General features: G+C 44.6%; 1 protein-coding gene across 10 annotated transcripts in view; it reads right to left on the bottom strand.

The window, feature by feature from the left end:
- Window positions 1-20,195, bottom strand: part of LOC128341821 (semaphorin-3D-like) — a 76,441-nt gene that overhangs the window by 45,940 nt on the left and 10,306 nt on the right. For 3 of the 10 annotated variants that reach the window (XM_053288387.1, XM_053288381.1, XM_053288389.1), the window contains exon 2: window positions 10,548-10,688. The exons of 2 other annotated variants lie outside the window; for them this stretch is intronic. The gene's annotated coding sequence lies outside the window, so the exon portion shown is untranslated. Of the gene's footprint in view, window positions 1-3,791; window positions 3,934-4,678; window positions 4,790-5,896; window positions 6,029-10,547; window positions 10,689-19,332; window positions 19,411-20,195 lie in introns of all 10 variants that reach the window. 5 more of the 10 variants (XM_053288382.1, XM_053288384.1, XM_053288383.1 and 2 more) reach the window with 5 other exon arrangements.

Raw genomic sequence — 20,195 nt, 5'->3', positions numbered from 1 at the left:
TGGTAGTTTTAAATGGGAGATAATCAGGAGAAATAGATTGGAAACTTAAAATATGACCCACAGATGTTTAAGCAGGCATAAGCAACTCTACTGAGTCAAACTGACTTAAAACATACCTTCACATATATCTGACTTCAGCGTCATCACACATCTCTGTAATGCCAGTATAACATTAATATTTGTGATGTGCTTTTTGTATTCTATCCAACAGTCTTTTGTAGTTTGTTTGTTTGGACATTTGTCCCAGGGGGGTTCCTGTAGAGCAGGCCTGCTCAACTTTGGCCCCTCAGCTGTTTTTGGACTACAACTCCCATAATCCCTAGCAACAGTAGCCAATAGCCAGGTATTATGGGAGTTATAGGCCAACATCTGCAGGACGGCCAAAACTGAGCAGCCCTGCTGTAGAGAGTGTGGGGGGAGGCAGAAGAGGTGTCTTACACCTGGATTTCAGGGCCAAAGTCCAGGGCCTCCACACCCCTTGGGAGCCCCCAGATCCTCTTTAGTCTGCCCTGGGTGGTGTAGTAACCAGGCCACGCTGCCGGCCCACACTGGGCCAGGCAGCCAAATGTGATTGTGACCTGCACCAGGTGCTTTAGAGACAGAGGGAGTGGGTGGGGAAATAAATATGTGGGATGGGAATATGTGTTGAAATTTAAGTTGCATGTTGAAATGTTTCTCTTAATGCACATTTGCATAAATATATCTTTTAAAATTACTGTGTGTGTCATTGTGTGTGTGTGTGTGTGGGGGGAATATGCTTAACTATTAACAGCCGGAGGGGGCCCCTCCAAAGACCTTTAGATCCAGGCTCCAAAATTACCTAGGTGCACCTCTGGGGCACAGTGGGGAAATGCTTGACTAACAAGCAGAGGTTGCCAGTTCAGATCCCTCACTGATACTATATCAGGCAGCAGTGATATAGGAAGATGCTGAAAGACATCATCTCATACTGTGCAGGAGAAGGCAATGGCAAGCCCCTCCTGTGATCTACCAAAGAACACCACAGGGCTCTGTGGGCGCCAGGAGTCGAAATCAGCTTGACAGCACACTTTGCTTACTTTACTTTACCTCTGGGGGGAGGAGTCAGAAAGGGAAAGGGGAAAGGAGGAGGAGAAATTGGAGTAGTTGCTGAATAAACTTTTAGTTAAATCTACATAATCAGCTGTGGTGGCACAGCGGGGAAGCAACTTGCCTAGGGAGAAAGAGGCTGTGATTTCAAATCTCCACTGGTGTGCTTCCCAGACTGTGACTAAAGGTAAAGCGTGCTGTTGAGTTCATGTCGACTCCTGGCGACCACAGAGCCCTGTGGTTTTCTTTGGTAGAATACAGGAGGGGTTTACCATTGCCATTTCCTGCACAGTATGTAAATATATATTTGTAGTCTACAAATATATGTTTACAAGCTGCTACCTACAGGTGAAACTTGGAAAATTAGAATATCGTGCAAAAGTCCATTAATTTCAGTAATGCAAATTAAAAGGTGAAACTGATATATGAGACAGACGCATTACATGCAAAGCGAGATAAGTCAAGCCTTAATTTGTTATAATTGTGATGATCATGGCGTACAGCTCATGAAAACCCCAAATCCACAATCCCAGAAAATTAGAATATTACATGGAACCAAGAAGACAAGGATTGAAGAATAGAACAATATCGGACCTCTGAAAAGTATACAGTGTACTGTGCTTGATTGGCCAGCAAACTCGCCTGACCTGACCCCATAGAGAATCTATGGGGCATTGCCAAGAGAAGGATGAGAGACATGAGACCAAACAATGCAGAAGAGCTGAAGGCCGCTAATGAAGCATCCTGGTCTTCCATAACACCTCATCAGTGCCACAGGCTGATAGCATCCATGCCACGCCGCATTGAGGCAGTAATTGTTGCAAAAGGGGCCCAAACCAAGTACTGAATACATATGTACTTTTCAGAGGTCCGATATTGTTCTATTCTTCAATCCTTGTCTTCTTGGTTCCATGTAATATTCTAATTTTCAGAGATTGTGGATTTGGGGTTTTCATGAGCTGTACGCCATGATCATCACAATTATAACAAATTAAGGCTTGACTTATCTCGCTTTGCATGTAATGCGTCTGTCTCATATATCAGTTTCACCTTTTAATTTGCATTACTGAAATTAATGGACTTTTGCACGATATTCTAATTTTCCGAGTTTCACCTGTATATCAGGCAGCAGTGATATAGGGAGTTGCTGGAAGTCGATGCTCACTTCAGTGACAATGGCAAAGGCATCATCTCATACTGCGCGGGAGGAAGGCAATGGGAATCCACTACTGTATTCTACCAAGAAAAACACAGGGCTCGGTGGTCACCAGGAGTCGACACTGACTCAATGGCACAATCTTTCCTTTTGTTAAATCTACATAAGACTTCCTTGTGGGTATGAGGGAAGCAGCTATAAAACAGTGCTCTGCCACAGAAAGTGGTAATTTGAAAATAATATTTCAGTCCTGTGCCAAATTCAGTGCAGCACTACAAACTATTCTTGTTGTGGGAAATGGAGTTTTCACCAACGTTTTCCCACAGCAGATTAAGAAAGTGTGGAAGTACCTATGTATATGCCTTTTGCTACACCTGTGCACATGTGCCATGCTGTCCCCCACCCTTGTTCTTCAGAGTTCATTTTCAGGGTTGCCTCAGTTTTGCTGCACAGATCCATGTGTGAGCACTGCAATATATTCCCCATAGGGGATGAGGCTGCTCTGGGAAAAGCAGAAGATGCCAAGTTCCCTCCCTGGCATCTCCAAGGTAGGGCTGAGAGAGATTCCTGCCTGCAACCTTGGAGAAGCTGTTGCCAGTCTGTGAAGACATTACTGAGCTAGATGGACATAATAGTCTGACTCAGTATATGGCAGCTTCCTATGCTTCCTATCCCAAATGGCTGAAGTGAACAGAAAATGAACTAGGCTGAGTTCTGGGTTTTATAATTCACTCTGATGATTTGACAGGAAACAGCAAGTGCAAAAATAAACAAAAAAGGGCTTCGTCTGTGGTGGAGTGCACCAGAATTCAGCCATGCAACCTATTTTCAAAGCCAGGGCTAACCTTTCAATTGGCAGTATCACTGAACATTAATTATTTAATAATAATAATAATAATAATAATAATAATTTGATTTCTATAACATGATTAGAGTGCATTGATCTCACTAGTGAGAAACTACAACCAAAGAAGCATCAGCACATCGTTCTCTTTAGCAATGAACCATATCCCTCCTACCGCTTTAATTAATAGAAAGAAAGGAGAACCCTGTCTGTGGGACTTGGTACCAGGGCTTGGAAAAAGTGGGACTTCTATAGCTAGGAATTTCTTTTAAAGGCCACCGGTTATGCAATGCAACAGTAGACAAGACTAATGTGAAAAGAATGCTGTCCATTTTTACGGGGAGACTTGGCAACCTATTCAACATTTCAGTTACAGATGGAAGCTGCTGAGACGAGTGTAGTTCAAAGTGGCGGCTCTCAACATTTACCCCGAAGCATTAAGCCATGTGCAAATAACGCACCAGACTTGATATCTTTCTGGTGTCAGGTAAAGACTTTTTAACATTTGTCCATTCCCTTTAGATCCTTCAGGTGTTTTAGAGCCCTTGCTTTGTTTTATGCTGATATTGCTGTTCTGCTGGCTTTTATTAACATATGAATCATTTCTGTTTGTTTTTTATTGTTTTCTAGTTATGTAAGCAGCTTTGGGAGCCTTAAGGCTGAAACTTGGCTTATCCAATTTTTGTAATAAATCTATAGATTAATACAAGGCTGACTTCCTACCACAATGAGGTAGCCTCAGTAGGGAATGCAGCACCCCTCCGCAGTGTCCTGGCATGCGAGTCCTTTGTTATTCAACCATCAAATCTTCATCTTGTACTTCCTCTGTGAAATGCCCCATCCTTAACCTGCTCAAGCATATCTTCTGGAATCAAAGAAAGAGTTCACTTCCCCTATAAGCCAAATGCGTTCTCTGTGGTCCTGATCCAAATGGCATTTTTTCAGGCTCGGTTATAGATACCTTCAGTTTGGAATCCTTCCTAGACCTGTCCACTCTAATCTACTACTAATCTTCATTTTGTCCCCCAACTGGTGATCACTATCCAAGTGCAAACAACACAGAGATTTATCATCCAAGGCCAACTGATTTAGCTGAATTGTTTGGCACAACTGCAATAGAATTATAGTAGTTAAGGGATTTTAGACTTCTAAACAATCAGAATGTGATTATCATTTGCCAGCTATCAATACACTGTTTCTTATTTGGTTCTAGTGGATTCTGGCATGGATTCTACACATCTTTTTAGTTCTTTGTTTCCTAAAGGACTTGTGTGAATCCTGCTACAATTTTGGGACAGCGTGATGAGATAAAGCTTGCAATTCAAGACTGAAGTCAGTGGTTCCAGGATGCAGGTCAGGAAGCAGTCAGTGAAGATAACTTAAAACGTACATTTAATGAGCTTTGCAAACAAGAGGTGAAAAGGAAAAGGAGCCCCAGCTGGATTATGTATTGGCTTGTCTAATAATTAGATTGTCAGGAGTAGAGCCAAAGAGCTCTCTGAGCCAAAGGGTCCCCCGTTCTTTCAGAAAGCATCCACTGAATTGGGCAGGTGTCACACAAACATGGCAGGGTTATGATCTTCAATAAAAAGAAAATAATAGACCTTTACATTTTTAGATCAGAGACGTCCACTAGCAGTCTTGGGCGTTGCAAGTCCCAGGAGATTTAAGGCAAGGTCATATCTGCCTCCCATTCCTTGGGATGCTTTTCAAAGGATCGTCTGTTTTAAAATGAAATGGACCAGTCAGTCATTCCAAGCTCCTGGGACTGGCAAATCCCAGAGAAACCACTCATGCCAATCTTTTGCAAACAGCAGTATATTATTCTTACATTTTCACCAGCACAAATACTTTATTTCTGCAGAATTTGCACTCCTTTTTCAATGGGAGTTAACACCTACTGCTTCTCAGCTTTGCTTTGCCCCCATGTTGCAAAGAAAGTAGTGGCTGGCTATCCCAAGGGATTGCAGGGAGGGAGGATGGTTGCTGCTGCTATGGACAAGGATGTCCTACCTTCCCCCTGCAAGGGATCAACAACTGTTGTCTGTTCTAGAAGTGGCCGATATACTGTGCAATGTTCTGTCTGCTTCGTGGCACTCTTGTGCAACTGAACCTATGTTCTGTTACAAGGCAGAAAGAACATGGTGGAGACGCTGGCTAACAAACTGCACAGTCTTTCCCCCATTTCATTAGTAAGTGAACTTCTACCCATAACACAGTATCAGAGGCCCTGTACTGTATTGCTTTGCTTGGGATACTCAAACTACAGATGACTCTTCCGTTGGTATTTTAACACCAACCTACCGATGGTCAAGTGCAAAGTTTACAGCAGGAGTGTAATTATAGTAGTAAATTTTTAGTAAGTATAATGGAATAAGTCCAAAAGTAAAAGGATATGCAAATAGCCAAGAACGGATACTGGTTTTGACTAGCAGCTGTCTCACACCTGCTCACCATTGAACTGAGGCTTCAGGAAGAATTTCTGCTCTTTTGAGACTCCATAACAGTTGTCTTTGGGGCTGTGTCTACATACAGATTAGTCTCACCATATATGTTGTTATGAGTTTGTTCTCATTACTTGGAATAGGTCAGTCATGAGATGGCAGACTTCAGGCTTGTAGAGTATACTTTGTTTTTAGTGGAATCTCAAGGTTTTGCCAGCCAATTACCTACTGCACCCCACAAGCCATTCACTTGTATATACAAGCACAAATTGGCAGCTGAGTTACAACAGATCAGGGGACAGCTTTTACTCAAGTTTGATTAAACTTGATGCCATCAGCTGTTTTAGAGGACTAGTATTGGAATAAGCCATATGTTGAGTGTACCTGCCCCTGTAGTCTGAAGCAGATCCAGTAATACCATTATGCAGTGTCTGTTGTATGAGCGGGATGGGATTACATCAAGGGCATCTCTTGAAGAACTATGTGAGGATATTGTCCAATAAAGCAGTGTAGTTGCTGTGTAGACAAGATAAACATGTAATTGCAAAGGCTGCTTGTTTTCCATCTACAATGTTAGAGGAAATTTCCTGAAGGAAAATGCTGCGGCTTGTTGCGGGTGGATTCTGCAATTTAACTTGCAGTTTCTTAATTTTTATGTGGGCCACTATTCTGCTTCTATTCTATGTTGTGTAATTTTGTTGTTGCTGCTGTGGTCTGATGAGTGATGCAAATGAGATCCATCTACAGTATCTATTGCTCTACTATGGATCAGAGATTCCAACCCAAACCTGTCCAGCTGAGTTGCATAAGGACCTAGTAAAGGCAACCAGTTAATACTTTGCACATATTTTCCAGGTGAGGAACACTGAGGCTAAGACACAAACAACTAAGCACAGGGCCTGCCATGGCAAATAATTGTTTTTAAGCTTGCAACTGTTGAGAGTCAGAAACCCTGAACATTTCCCAGAGATCTACCAGTAGTTCCAGATTTACTTTTCTGCCTGCCTCTGGTCTATCAGTACGTTCTGCTAAAGTGAACTCTGCTAAATAAAGTGAACTCTGGGTCTTAATGGGTTTTGCTTTTAATGGCACTTTGACAAGCCACCTAATGGTGCACTGGGGAAGTAACTTGCCTAGGGAGCAAGAGGTTGCTGGTTCAAATCCCCGCTGGTATGTTTCCCAGACTATGGGAAACACCTATATCAGGCAGCAGCGGTATAGGAAGATGCTGAAAGGCATCATCTCAACTGTGCGGGAGATGGCAATGGTAAACCCCTCCTGTATTCTACCAAAGACAACCACAGGGCTTTGTGGGTGCCAGGAGTCAACACGGCACAACTTTACCTTTTGATTTGACAATTCACCTGCAAAGACGGGGCCTGAGATGAGTGTGTGAGAAACAGGAGTTTTGTAGCTGGAATGTATGTATGTATGTATGCATGCATTTATGTCTCCTGTATGTATGTATGTATGCATGCATGCATTTATTCATGTGACAGTGCTGCTGTATGTGCATTGCACACACATTTGATTGGCCTTCGTGGCCAGACCAAAGTCCCAAACATAAGGGACATAACTGTCATAGGGTGTACTGTGTGGGAGCAGTACTAGAAATATCCCGTGTCAACATATCATAGGAAACATAGGAAGCTGCCATATACTGAGTCAGACCATTGGGCCATCTCGCTCAGTATTGTCTACACAGACTGGCAGCGGCTTCTCCAAGGTTGCAGGCAGGAATCTCTCTCAGCCCTATCTTGGGGAACGAACTGTATGCTTTGGTAGTTTGTTAGTTCAATAAAAAAATCTTGTCCTATAAAAAAATAAAAAATAAATCTTGTCCTATCTTGGGGAAGCCAGGGAGGGAACTTGGAGCCTTCTGCCTGCAAGCACTCTTCTCAGACCATCCCCATCCCCTAAGGGATCTTACATCATCTTACAGCGCTCACATACAGTCTCCTATTCAAATGCAGACCAGCCAGGGTAGGCCCTGCTTAGCAAAGGGGACAATTCATGCTTGCTGCCAGAAGACCAGCTTTCTTCCTATGGGTCCTTGCTGCTTTTGAATAAGATACAACCCTTTAGGGACATCCGAGAAGGAAACCCTGGCATTGTGTGGATGGTTTGCCCTTTCCCCCTTTATAGTAAAGAGAGAGGAATACAGCAGCTGCAGGTCAAGAAGCAGCAGCTGTCACTTTTCTCTGGATGAGATGGCAGAAATGAAAAGAAACAATCTACTCTCCTTCTCCAGGCCCCTTTCCTCTACTCATCTCTTTCCTCTGAAGCCGATTTCCTAGGGGCCCTTTCCTAGTGTGCCAGGCTGGGTGTGTGAATAGCACTTGGAGATCTCTTCACTTGTTGAGCTTCTCGCCCATTGTGGGAGCTGTGGGGTAAAGGCAAGAGTGCAAATGCCTCTAGCAGTCATGCAGTGGCTGATCAAAGACTGGGCGGTTTCAATGGACCAGTTCATCGGTGGTTAACCAATAATCAACCAATTGCTGCTTGGATATAAGTGACACTTTTTAGAGCAACTTGTGTTTGTAAATCACCGTCAAAAAAGACAGCAGAACATTGAACTAAATAAGTACTATAACATGACATGTTATTAGATTGCTGCACTGGTACATGAGAGCCTCTCAGTGATTAGGTAGCTTGCTGTGATCATTAGATAAAATCCCTTTTACATATGGAAGCAGTTTCTGATGCAGCAGAATTCTTTAATTCCAATGGAACTTCGCCATGATCCCTCCCTTAGGATTTTTTAAAAAAAGATCTTAAAACCCACCTGTTTAGAGAGGCTTTTAAAAGTCTTTTAACTATAGCCTGATGGGTTTTTATATTTAATTGGGTTTGTTTTAATTGATTTTTATTCTACACTCTGTTTTATTTAAATTTTATATTAGTTTCATTGTTGCAAGGCACCCAAGCAATATTGTACTGGAGGGGTGGGATATTAATGTTTTAAATAAAATAAATTCAAATTAAATTTTCATAGATTGCCTTTCAACCATAACAGTTCCCAAGGGGATTTTCAAGAAAACACGTTAAAAACAATGCACAATTAAAATAGTTCAGGCTGGACAAAACAAATCCAAAAGGAGTCAAGGAGCCTAGCCAAAGAGCAATAGCAGGGCAATTTAAAACAAACCCAAGTACCAAAATAAGCAACAAAACAAAACAAACCAAACCCACAAACAAACAATAGGAAGAATAACTTGCTTATTCTATTTTCAATGTACCTTCAGGGATTATTTATTCCTCGTCAGAAAGAGAGGAGACAGCCTTCCAAACATTCAAGGGGAGGGGATTTTCAAGCTCAGGAGCCCTCAAAGAAAAAAACAAAACTCTGCTGCTTGTTGAGGAATTGGATAGTGTAGCATCCACAACTAGCGTCTGGCGATATCCAGAGAGATCCAGGCAGCTTGGTAACACTTACGGCTCGGGATGGGGGTCTTGTATGAATCTGTTCAGAGGCCTCGTTGACAGCCCCGCCAACATCTGAAATATGGTGGAGGGGTACAGGAGAGTGGGCTGTCTGGACTGCAGTGCCTATATTGCAGAACACCTTCCCCAAAGAGATCTTTTGTCCAGTCAGCACATGGCTAAGACTTGACTTTCTAAGAAAGCTCTTTGGTTCATTTAATGTGGACTGTGGAATTATTCTCTGTTGCTACAACTACTTTTTATTGTTGTTTTATCTATTAACTGATGTTCAAAATTCTGCCATTGTACACTGCCTTAAGAATTTTGCCATGGAAAGGCAGGTATAAATATTTTCATAATTAAAATAAATATGAGAGATAGCAAATGATTCCCCTATGGCAGTGGAGATCAAACTTTCCACCTGCAGGAATCCCTCCCCACATATGTTTGTCAGCTAGGGAACCCCCACATATTTGCTATAAAAATTTCTGCAGATTTCAAAAGAATTTGGGGAGCATCCTAGGGGACTGCCTGGTATATTTGGCCTACCTGCCACTTGACTGTACCTTATAGTTGTGCATTGCAGGGGGAGATTGGTAAGCCAGTAACAGTGAAAAAGCTATCTTCCAGGCAGTTCATTTGCAATTATCAGTCTTCTCACTGAGAAAATGTGATCGGTTTCCAAGGAACTATAAGGTTCCTAGGAACAGACATCGTAAGCCACTGCCTTATAACACAAGATAGCTTTATTATTTTGGCTCTTTGGGTGACCTCTTCTAGTGCTCTGGCACCATCCATACTACTCCCTTCTCTCACAGACACTGCACTGGCTGAATTGTTGAGCACACAAAGCAAATTCAGATGTGTAGAAACTGTCATAATACAGAAACTCTACCTCGGCAGATTTAAGCAGGGAATATTGTTAGAACATCTAGTTGGACATTAATCACATCTCTGCATCGAGATGCCGGTTAAACTGGAAGTTTAGGTAGGTCACAGCTGGGAATCAGCCAGGGCCTGAAAGTTCCCTGGAAGACCATGGAAAGGTCATGTGAGACGGAAGAACTGCTGAGCTCTGATTTTGCCTCCCTCTTGAAACTGTGTGCAGCCTCAAAAAAACAGTGGCTAACATGATGTGTAGCATTACAGAGCCATAATGCTGTGCCCCAGGGCTGCTGCCAACTTCTAAGTGAGCCACGGCACTCTTCAGAAGCAGCAGTTGACATGTTTGACCTACATGTATGGCAGAAGGGCATTGCTGGCAGCTGATGGCATATCTCCACCGATTTGAATTTTAATGGAAAGTGGGATTACAATTCTGGAAATACACTTCTATTATGGTTACATTAGAAGACAAGTGGGTGACAGTGACTTTTGTAGTATGACTGATGCTTTTTGGTCCTGTAATAATGTTTCTTGAGTAGATATGGGGACAGATTTGACACCTGCGTTGGTTGCAGGAGCCAATTTCTGGGTTTGCATTTCCAATTGCTAGCCTATTAATTGTTGCTGCTAAGCAGTTTCTTCAGGTTGTAAAGAATACCTGCAAACAAGACCAGTCTTGTACCCAAGGCCTGTGAGAGGGAGGGATCATTGTTTAGGTCTACCATACCTGGAAAGGTTTTAGCTGAGAGTTATACTTGATAAGTGACACTGTGTTACTTTTTCTACTGGCTTATCCTGTGGTAGGCGATTACAGCAAACTGAAGAAGGCCAGCACATGAATGGAAAACCATCAGGATGGAAAGGAAACCTGCAAAGATATTTACTCCAGTTACAATGTGATAAAATTATCCCAACATGTTTTGAGCATAGCTGTTTTTTTATCTGGGAAACTAAACTAATGTACTCATTCAATAGTAAGCCATGATGCCAAGCATTCTCTAACAGCCCAGAACTTCCATTAACATGCAGTTGTTAAAGGGACAGAAGCCTTGCATGAATGGATTCTAGCTGTGTTCATACAATCACAAGGATCCTGGTTAAAAGTTAATCTGGCTTAGTGAGCCCAGCAGAGCTGACTATGAGGCTATTCTTATGAGCAGCAGGAACTGGGCTAAGGGAGCCCAGCCTGGTTCCTGCTGCTCATGTGCAGCAATGGGAGCTGTGCAGCTCCCACCGGCGGCTTGGCGGCAAGCCCGCTTATGAAGCCTGCCGCTTAACCCGGGTTTCGGGTTCAAGAGCGCCCAAAAACCAGGTTAAAAGATTGTGTGTCACCACAGCATGACTCTACACCGCAGTGATTCACGGGTATGTTGGGAGGCTATAACAACCCTTCCAGCATTGGGAGGCTCCCCACACGGCACCACACATTTGCACGGTGCCATATGGAACGCTGCCCCAACCGGCTCCGTGACAGAGCCAGTAATCATCTGGATGGTCCAGGGAGTGCTGCCTGATCGTCTGCACTGGTCAAACCCACTCTCCTCACAGACTCTGTTTTGGCTCTACACACGGATCGTGTGTGAACCCAGAATTTCAGGGCAGTCTTGGTCAAACCGCTGCAGTTAACCAGGAATTCTGCTTAACTGGAATGGTTTGACCAAGTTTGCCTGAAATTCTGAGATCACACAATCAGCTATGGGCTCACTAATCCTGACTAAATTTTTAACCAGGATCCTTGTGATTGTGTGAATGTAGCCTCTATAATTGGATTTAAAAAATCAGGGATAGAATTGATATATCAAACCGATAGAACAATTCGCTGATAGTGGATTAGGTCCCACCTGTGACTCATGGAAGCCCAACAATAGAAGCCTTGCTGGAGGGTTGTTGGGCAACCAACAAGAGAGTGGACAATGCAGCACATGAGACGAAGAGAACTGATTACTTCCAAATCAATTCAAAGAGGAGTTTCTCTGAACAGACCTGATTGCTTTGGCAGGTCCTCTTGACTAATGAATTGCTTGGAAACTTGCCCAGAAAGGCAGTGAGGCACACGTGCCATTTGTCTCAGTGCATGGAGAAAGGTAATTTAATCATATGCATAGAGTGCATTGATAGCCCCAAAGGAAAAGTATAGATAGAGAAGACAAATACGTGTGTCTGAAGACTGAGCCCATGTATCAAAAGCAACACAATCCTCATCCAAAGTCATACATTCTTCAGTGCTCTTTACATAGGGATTCCATTGTATGGGATGAAACAGACACCCGTCACCTGTCTAACACATGGCTTGACATTTAGCACAACAATTCAAATTCCTGATACATGTGATGTGTCCAACTGAAAAAGCTTCTTGCCATTCACATTGCCGGATTTAGAGTTGGAGCCAGGACAAGACAATGCTGAACCAAACAGGGTCTCATCTCTGCTTGGACTGTGCAGTGTGCATTCTCAGCCATCTTGCTCTGTCTGTCACAAATGCCATTAACAACTGGAAATTAACAATCTCCCCCTCCCTTTTTTTAAGTTGAAGGTTTTAGGACAGAAGCATTGCTTCCCATGAGATACACACTCATTTCTCTTGCCCCTTTGTCATCTCCTGTCCAACAGGTTTTATGAAGCACTACAAAGGCCTGAAGAAATTGTGAACAGAGATCATAGTGAAGTGTTGTCTCTATCATTACTTTTGAACAAAACTGTTCTGATCACCTCTTTGGGGGCAGAATTTGCCCCATGAAAGAGAATGCTGCAGGGAAATGGATGCAGCTCCTCGCTGTTTCCTATCTGGAAGACTAAAAACAGTTCATTGCAAGGGTTATAAAAATAAAATAGTTCCCAGATGTCATAAACAGGAGACAAGCAAAGGACACTAGCGTGTAGATGCTGGAATAGTTAAAAGTGGGGATAGCTCAGTGGTGAAGATCGTCTGGGCATTTTCTGGACTACGAGATTTGCAATGCATTGCAAACTGTGGTGGAATAGTGCAATGGTTACAAAACAAGAGTAAAGGGTTGTTGAATGCTTCATTGTAAGCTGGTGGCCAAAATTTTTTTAATGGGGGAGCAAAAGTGGGTCCTGTGGTGAGCCTAGAAGGAGGAAAGAGAGGAACTGGCGCGCCTGGGTGGGCCTCTCTTCCATGGTGGCGGCAGCCAGCCGCCACTCAGCTCCCCCACTGGGGCTACTGGGGCGGCCGTAGCAGCAGCAGCAGCCTCTGCTGCTCCTCCTCAGTCGGTGCCCCAGGCAAAGCCTCGCTAGGGCCAGGGAGCCTTGAGGTGGCAGTGGGGCACCTTTCTCCTCTCTGCTGTCGCGCTTGCTGCTTCCCTCCTGTTGGGCCTTCTCCTGAGGAGGGAGGATGGTGGCAGCGTGCCTCCAGAGAAATAAATAAATAAATAGGAGGAAAGAGGCGGAGGGGAGGCGGAGAGGCGAGTGAGGGCTATGGGATTGCACAGAAGTAAATGAATCATGATTCAGTTCAATGGGCTTCCTTTTAAGTAAGTGACCTCTCTCTCTGCCCTTTGCCTTGCAGTATTGATTATTTATTTATTTAACATATTTGCATACCACCCAAAAAGCAAGTCACTGGGTAGTTTGCAACAAATAAAAAGGTTAAAACATTACAACAATTTAAAATGTAAAGTGTTAAATTAGTTAAAAGCCTGGGTGAACAAATGTGTCTTGGCTGCCTTTGTAAAAGTTGTAAGAGATGGGGAAGCTCTTAAGCAAGTGGGATTGCACAGAAATACATGATTGAGTTCAATGGGCTTCCTCTTCAGTAAAAAGTACACGAGAAAGGGTTGGAGTCAGAAATCTGCTCAGCTGCTCTCCCCTCCCCTTCTGTGTTGACAAGCTCAAGTTATGTTGGAAGCAAGCAGAGGAGGAGGGAGGTGTGTGGTTTGGGATCTCTGGGGAGGAAAGGAGGGGAAAGCCAAGATTTTTCCCTGCCTGTTTCTCTCCCTGCAGTGAGCAGGAAGAGGCAGCAAGCATAGGTGGGGGGAGGACAAAGAACTGTTCATACTGCAAGATGCTACAACGCATAAAATGCGAGAAAATGCTCCCTACAAGGTAAAAAATACAGCTACTTCCCTGCAGTGCACGTTGTAGGGCAAAAATGCATCATTAAAATTTGAATCAAGGCATGGGAAATGTGAATGTCACCCTGCTGACAACGCAGCGACATGATGTGGAAACACAGGCAATATGGAGGGGCACTTATTGTATTTATTCAAAATATTTCTATAGCACCCAAAACTTGGGTCTCTAGGCAGTTTACAATTAAAATCATTTTAAAAGATTAAAAATATTTAAAACCCAGTATTAGAACTTAGAACTATAAATCTAATTAAAAGCCTGGGTGAATAAATGTGTCTTCAGTGCCTTTCTAAAAGTTGCCAGAGATGGGGAGGCTCTTATTTCAACAGGGAGCACATTCCAAAGTCCAGAGGCCACAATGGAGAAGGCCCGTTCCTAAGTAGCCGCCAGATGAGTTGGCGGTAGTCTCAGATGAACCTCTCCAGATGATCTTAGCCAGTGGTGGGGCTCATGGCGAAGAAGATGTTCTCTTAAATACCCAGGGCCTAAGCTGTTTAGGGATTTATAGGTAATGACCAGCGCCTTGTATTTTGCCCAGAAATGTATCAGCAGCCTGGAGTAATATGGAGTAATATGGTCACAGGAGTAATATTGTCTCTCCTAGATTACCCAGAGACCAAGCTGGCTGCCACGTCTTGAATCAACTGCAGTTTCTGGACTAAATACAAAGGCAGCCCCACATAGAGCACATTGCAGTATTCCAGCCTAGAGGTTACCAGCAGATATACCACTGTTTTCCATATGGAAGTTCAGATTTTGAAGAACAACAGTCTCCAAGAGACACCATCTGGAATCAGCCCATGAGGTAGGAGTGGAACCACTGCAAAGCAGTGCCTCCCACCCCCAGTAACCTCAGAAGTTCCAGAAGGATACTATGGTCAATAGTATCGAAAGCTGCCGAGAGATCCAAAAGGATCAACAGAGTCACACTCCCTCTGTCAATTCCCAATTTAATATCATCCATCAGGCCGACCAAGGCAGTCTCCACCCCATAGCCTTCCTGAAAGCCAATTTGAAATGGGTTTAGATAATCAGTTTCCTCCAAGACTGCCTGGAGCTGGGAGGCCCAATCATGGAAGGTTGGAGACAGGCCTGTAATTGTTTAACTCAGAGGGATCCAAGGCAGACTTCTTCAGAAGCAGTCTAATGATTGCCTCCTTAAAACAAGGTAGCATCCTGCCTCCCTCAGAGAAGCATTTATAATCTCTATCAGGCCCTCTACAACAGCCTCTCTGCCAGATAGTATAAGCCAAGTCGGGCAGGGATCAAGAGGGCAGCTGGCAGGCCACACCATTCCAAGCAACTTGTCCACATCCTCAGGGGTCATGAACTGAAACTGATCCAAGGTCATCACATAAGAGGAGCTGCTGGACACCTCATCATCAGACTCTAACAACTGTGGAGTTTGAATCTAAGTCGGCCCAAATACAAGACATTTTGTCCACAAAGAACTCATTAAAAACATCACAGCAAGTAATTGTTGGTTCTAAGTACTAATTCAAGGGGGAAGGGGTGCACATTAGCCCCTTCACGACCCTGAACAACTCCACTGGACGTGAACTTGCAGACGCAATATGGGAGGAAAAGAATCGCTTCTTTGCCGCACATATCACCTGAGCATAGATCTTCAAATGCTCTCTATGTAATAATCTGTCAGATTAGAGTTGAGTCTTCCTCCACTTGCGCTCTAGTCATCTACCTTGCTGCTTCAGCCCCCGCAGTTCTTCCATATACCAAGGGGCCAGTTTCGAAGCAGGTCAGAGAGGATGCTTAGGAGTGATTGTGTCCACTGCCCTGGTGAGTTGATTATTCAAATTCTCCACCAGAGTGTCGACAGGGTCACCAGCAGAGCCAACACTAAATCCCTCCAAGGCTTCTTGGAATCTTATTGGATCCAGTAACCTTCTCAGGTGGACCATCCTAATGGGTCCTCTGCCCCTGCAGAGGTGGGATGTGGTCGTGAGTCCAACCTTAACCAGACGGTGGTCTGTCCATGACAATGGGGAAATCACCAGAGTCCCCACTCACGGAACACCACCCTGATCAGAGTGAAAGACCTGATCAAGCATGTGACCAGCAATATTTGTCCGTCCCAAGACCACCTGGGATAGGCCCATAGTTGTCATGGCCGGTATGAACTCCTGAGCCACCCAGGACAAATTGATCCCAAAGTGAACATTGAGGTCCCCCAGCACCTCAAACCTGGGAAGCTCCAACGCCAAGCCTGACACCAAGTCCACCAATTCAGTTAGGGACTCAGTTGGGCAGCAGGGTGATGGGTACACCAACAGAAGTCCCAGTCTATCCCTGGTCCCCAAACTTAGGTACACACATTCAATATGGTCAGACACTTCAACAGGGACCCTGGCAAGGGAGATATTGTTCTTGTAGACCACAGCCACTCCACCTCCCTGCCCACTTCCCCTCCCCTGCACCTCAACAGAGTACCCTGGAGAGAGAAGCCGGGACCAGACTGGGCCCCCAGGCTCCCCCAACCAAGTCTCCTTAATACATACCAGATCGGCCCCTTCATCCAGAATCAAAACATGGATGATTTCAGGTTTATTCTGGACTGACCTGGCATTACAAAGGAGCAAGACGAGGCTCTATGGGTGGTTGGCATTGCTTTCCATGCTCAAAGAGCTGGTAGGACAACCAGAAGGGGAGACAGCAATTCAGGTTCTGATTTCCCTTCCCCTGCAACGGCCTGCTGACCTGTCAATGTTACTTCTTTTCCTCACTAGGTATGTGCACAGAACCACGGCAGGGTGGTTTGAAGGCAGCAGGGTTGCTGCTTTAAGAGCAGGGGAGGGTGTACATGCCAGCACGTTGGGGACTTCCAGCCATATCCAGCCAATGGGGCCAATGGGATGGCAGGGAGGTACGCTGCCGCCCCAATCAGCTGTCTTATTGAAGGACGCCAGCGGGGGGAAAGCGGTGGGAGGAGTAAGCTTAGGAGAGGAGAGCTGGTCTTGTGGTAGCAAGCATGACTTGTTCCCATAGCTAAGCAGGGTCTGCCCTGGCTGCATCTGAATGGGAGACTTGATGTGTGGGCACTGCAAGATATTCCCCTCAGGGGATGAAGCCGCTCTGGGAAGAGCAGAAGTTTTCAAGTTCCCTCCCTGGCTTCTCCAAGATAGGGCTGAAAGAGATTCCCGCCTGCAACCTTGGAGAAGCCGCTGCCAGTCTGTGAAGACAATACTGAGCTAGATAGACCAATGGTTTGACTCTGTATATGGCAGTTTCCTATGTTCCTAAGTGCACCCTCCCCGCTCTTAAAGCATCACCCCTGCCACCAATGAACTGGTGGAACGCCGGTTCTCTGAACTGGTTCCGTGCACATCCCTATTCCTCACCACCACTGGAATAACTGCCCCATAATCAGTGAATACACCCCCTGTCTCCCCATCTCCAGACAGACCCAGACACATTAACTCAACTCAGCGGATACATTGCAAATATGTTGTAGTGTGTAATAAATGCCCAAGAGGTGCAGAAAGAGGTGTATGTGGGCTAGGACTGTAGTAGAATATGGAGCATTGTGTGTGGTCAGATACACAGCACTGACTCTAGCAAACATTATCCACTTGATCACTGTGGTGAGTAGTCAATTCAATGAAAAGGCATGTTACATAGAAAGATAGGATTTGAATGAAGAGGCTTTTCGCCTCCAGGTCCTCAACTCAAATCTGGCTGAGGTCAATACACGCTGACCATACTATAGTATTTGTGAAATCAGTGGGTGGTCTTCATCACATTCTTAGGTGAAACATGCCACCATCTCAGTCCCCTGCCTACCTCCCCAACTCTTTTCCTGCTGGCAGTCTGAGGAGGGATGCTGAACTCTGAAGCTCATGCTTGTGCTGGAGGTGTCTGTCCAGAACAAGAAGAGAGACCAATTGTGGACATAAGTGGAGTAAGAGGGAGCAGAAGAGTTATTTTACTGCATTATTTTACTGCAACTGTTTTACAAATTCCACAGCGGACTTTGCTAACTCTCCGAGCTAAGAGAGTGGCAATGTCCAAAGTAATTTTCAAAATGGAAAGCTCTTTAAAAGAAAACGAAACCAAGTAATGTTTGAAAGACCACACGGTTGTCTATAGGGAGCCTATAATCCCCAGGCTTTCAGCGGTAGATGATCAGTGCATTTCAGGGCCATGCTTTCCATCTGCAAAGCTCCATCGTTTCTCTTAAAAGCCCAGCTCTATACCTACTCCTCATTAAGTCTCCCTCCCTCCCTGGTTTGAAACATGGAAGCTGTACAGTATTTTCTTTTCATCAAAAAGCCTCCCCCACCCCTTATCTGTACCCCCCCGCCGCTTCCTGCTCTAATTGCAATAGCAGCAGTGGCGTAGGAGGCTTTGTCAGGGTCCCAGGAAAGTATTTTAATGAGCGTTGGAGGCGGGGGAGGGGAGAAGAGGGAATCCTTCCCTGTTATCTGTTTCTTGTCAAAGCTTTTCAGATGGAATTACTTGAAATTATGGCTTGGGTTTTGAGATGGTCTCCTTTAACCATTTCGTGCTGTTTCACGTCCTTAGAGGCAGTGCCCTCTCTCTGGCACATGTTGTCCCTGCCTGGCTGTTGCCCTCCCTAGAATGCCTCCCCCTCAATGCACCTCTCTGCCGCCTCTGAAAGTTCCAAGAACCTGTGGGCATTTTCTCAGGCTACTTTTTAGACTTGGTTGCTGGGAGATCAGGAGACTAGTGGGCTGGACCCATGCTAGGTATGGCTTGGGCAGTGATGTCCTTTTCAAGATTTCTACCCACATACAGCTTCAAAGCTATAAACGGGTGTGGAGAAATGTGCTCCTCTTCCGTTGTTCTGAGCGGCCGTTATTTAGGTATGTCACAGAAATGGGATGAGAGAACATCCTAAGCCATCTCCCCAGTGCTGCAACCTGGCTTTCCTTGGAGAGCAAGTCTCAGTTTCTTACCAAATAATATAAAAGACAGAAATCATTTTATGCATCTTTTCTTATGACCTTTGATATGAAATTGGAATGTCCATCCTCCTCCCCCACCCTTGCCAAATGACATGGACTTCTTGGGTTATCAGTATGGCCCTCGGTGTCTGGCAATGAGCTAGAAGCTGAAGGGAATAATTCTTAATTACACATAATTACATCTTCCTTCAAGGAACCCAGAGCAGTGTACATGGTCATGTTTAGCCTCACAACAACCCTGTGAGAAAGGTAAGGCTGAAAAAAAGTGACTGGACCAGTGTCACTCAATGAGTTTCATGGTTGAACAGGGATTTGAACTCGGGTTTTCCTAGTCCAACAATCTAACCACTACACCATCCTGGTCACATCTACATAGATAAGACAAGACATAGTATGGAGATTGCCACATGTCCCTTCAGCAGCAAGAGTTCAAGTGAGCCCTGCTGCTCCCCAAACCAGTACAAGTAGGCTTCCACTTACCCTCTTCTGGGATGTTCTGAGGCCACCTCCTTTCAAGCCTTCCCCACCCTTGGGAACAACAGGGGTGCTTGAGAAGAACTGGAAAAGAAAGACATCCTCTACACTGTATGAGGTCCCCCAGAGTGGACCATCATGCCTCAGTTCCTCACTTCTCAACTGCACAGTGTACTCTGTTGCACTACACATTTTGGCTCTCAGGAGCAGTGTTCCCTGTAACAAGGATTCCCAGATGTTGTTGACTACAACTCACATAATCCCCAGTTGCAATGGCCATTGGCTGGGGGTTGTGGGAGCTGTAGTCACCAACATCTGGGACTCTGTGTTACAGGGAACCCTGCTCAGCAGGGTGGGACCAGATGGGCTACTAGCCTGGCCTTTGGACATGCATGCTTTTGCTGGTTTGATCGGGCACATAGGGTGGAGGTGGAGCTTGGTCACATATCTAGGTTGTAGGTGGGTTATTTTGGGAGAAAATATATTTAATTACTAATTTAATCCAGCCACTGGAAACTAAGACGCTAATAGTGTTATTAACGCTATTAATTGTTATTGTTTGTTAATCTGGTCTGTGACCGCAATAAACATACTACTACTAAGATTACCTTCTTGACAACTCTGGAGTCCTGAAGCATCTTAGGAGTCTATTATCCTGGCAAAGCTGATTATGGCGATGGGTTACAAATACTCATGTGTAGAAGTAGGAAAGTACCAACTATTGTTGTCCATAAGACACAGGATCTGTATGTTTAAATACTATGTTCTGATCTGTGGACTGTTTCAAGTGGCTCATAAAATAATGGTGTCTGCAAAGTTGTCTGGTGCATTTCTTCTTTGCTTTCCTATTGCTTGGCTATAACCCCGGG

The sequence above is a fragment of the Hemicordylus capensis genome, chromosome 2 (genome assembly GCF_027244095.1).
Source record: "Hemicordylus capensis ecotype Gifberg chromosome 2, rHemCap1.1.pri, whole genome shotgun sequence".
NCBI classification, from domain to species: Eukaryota; Metazoa; Chordata; class Lepidosauria; order Squamata; family Cordylidae; genus Hemicordylus; species Hemicordylus capensis.
The sequence above is the reverse complement of the archived record's forward strand: the minus strand, read 5'-3'. Positions and strand labels throughout refer to the sequence as shown.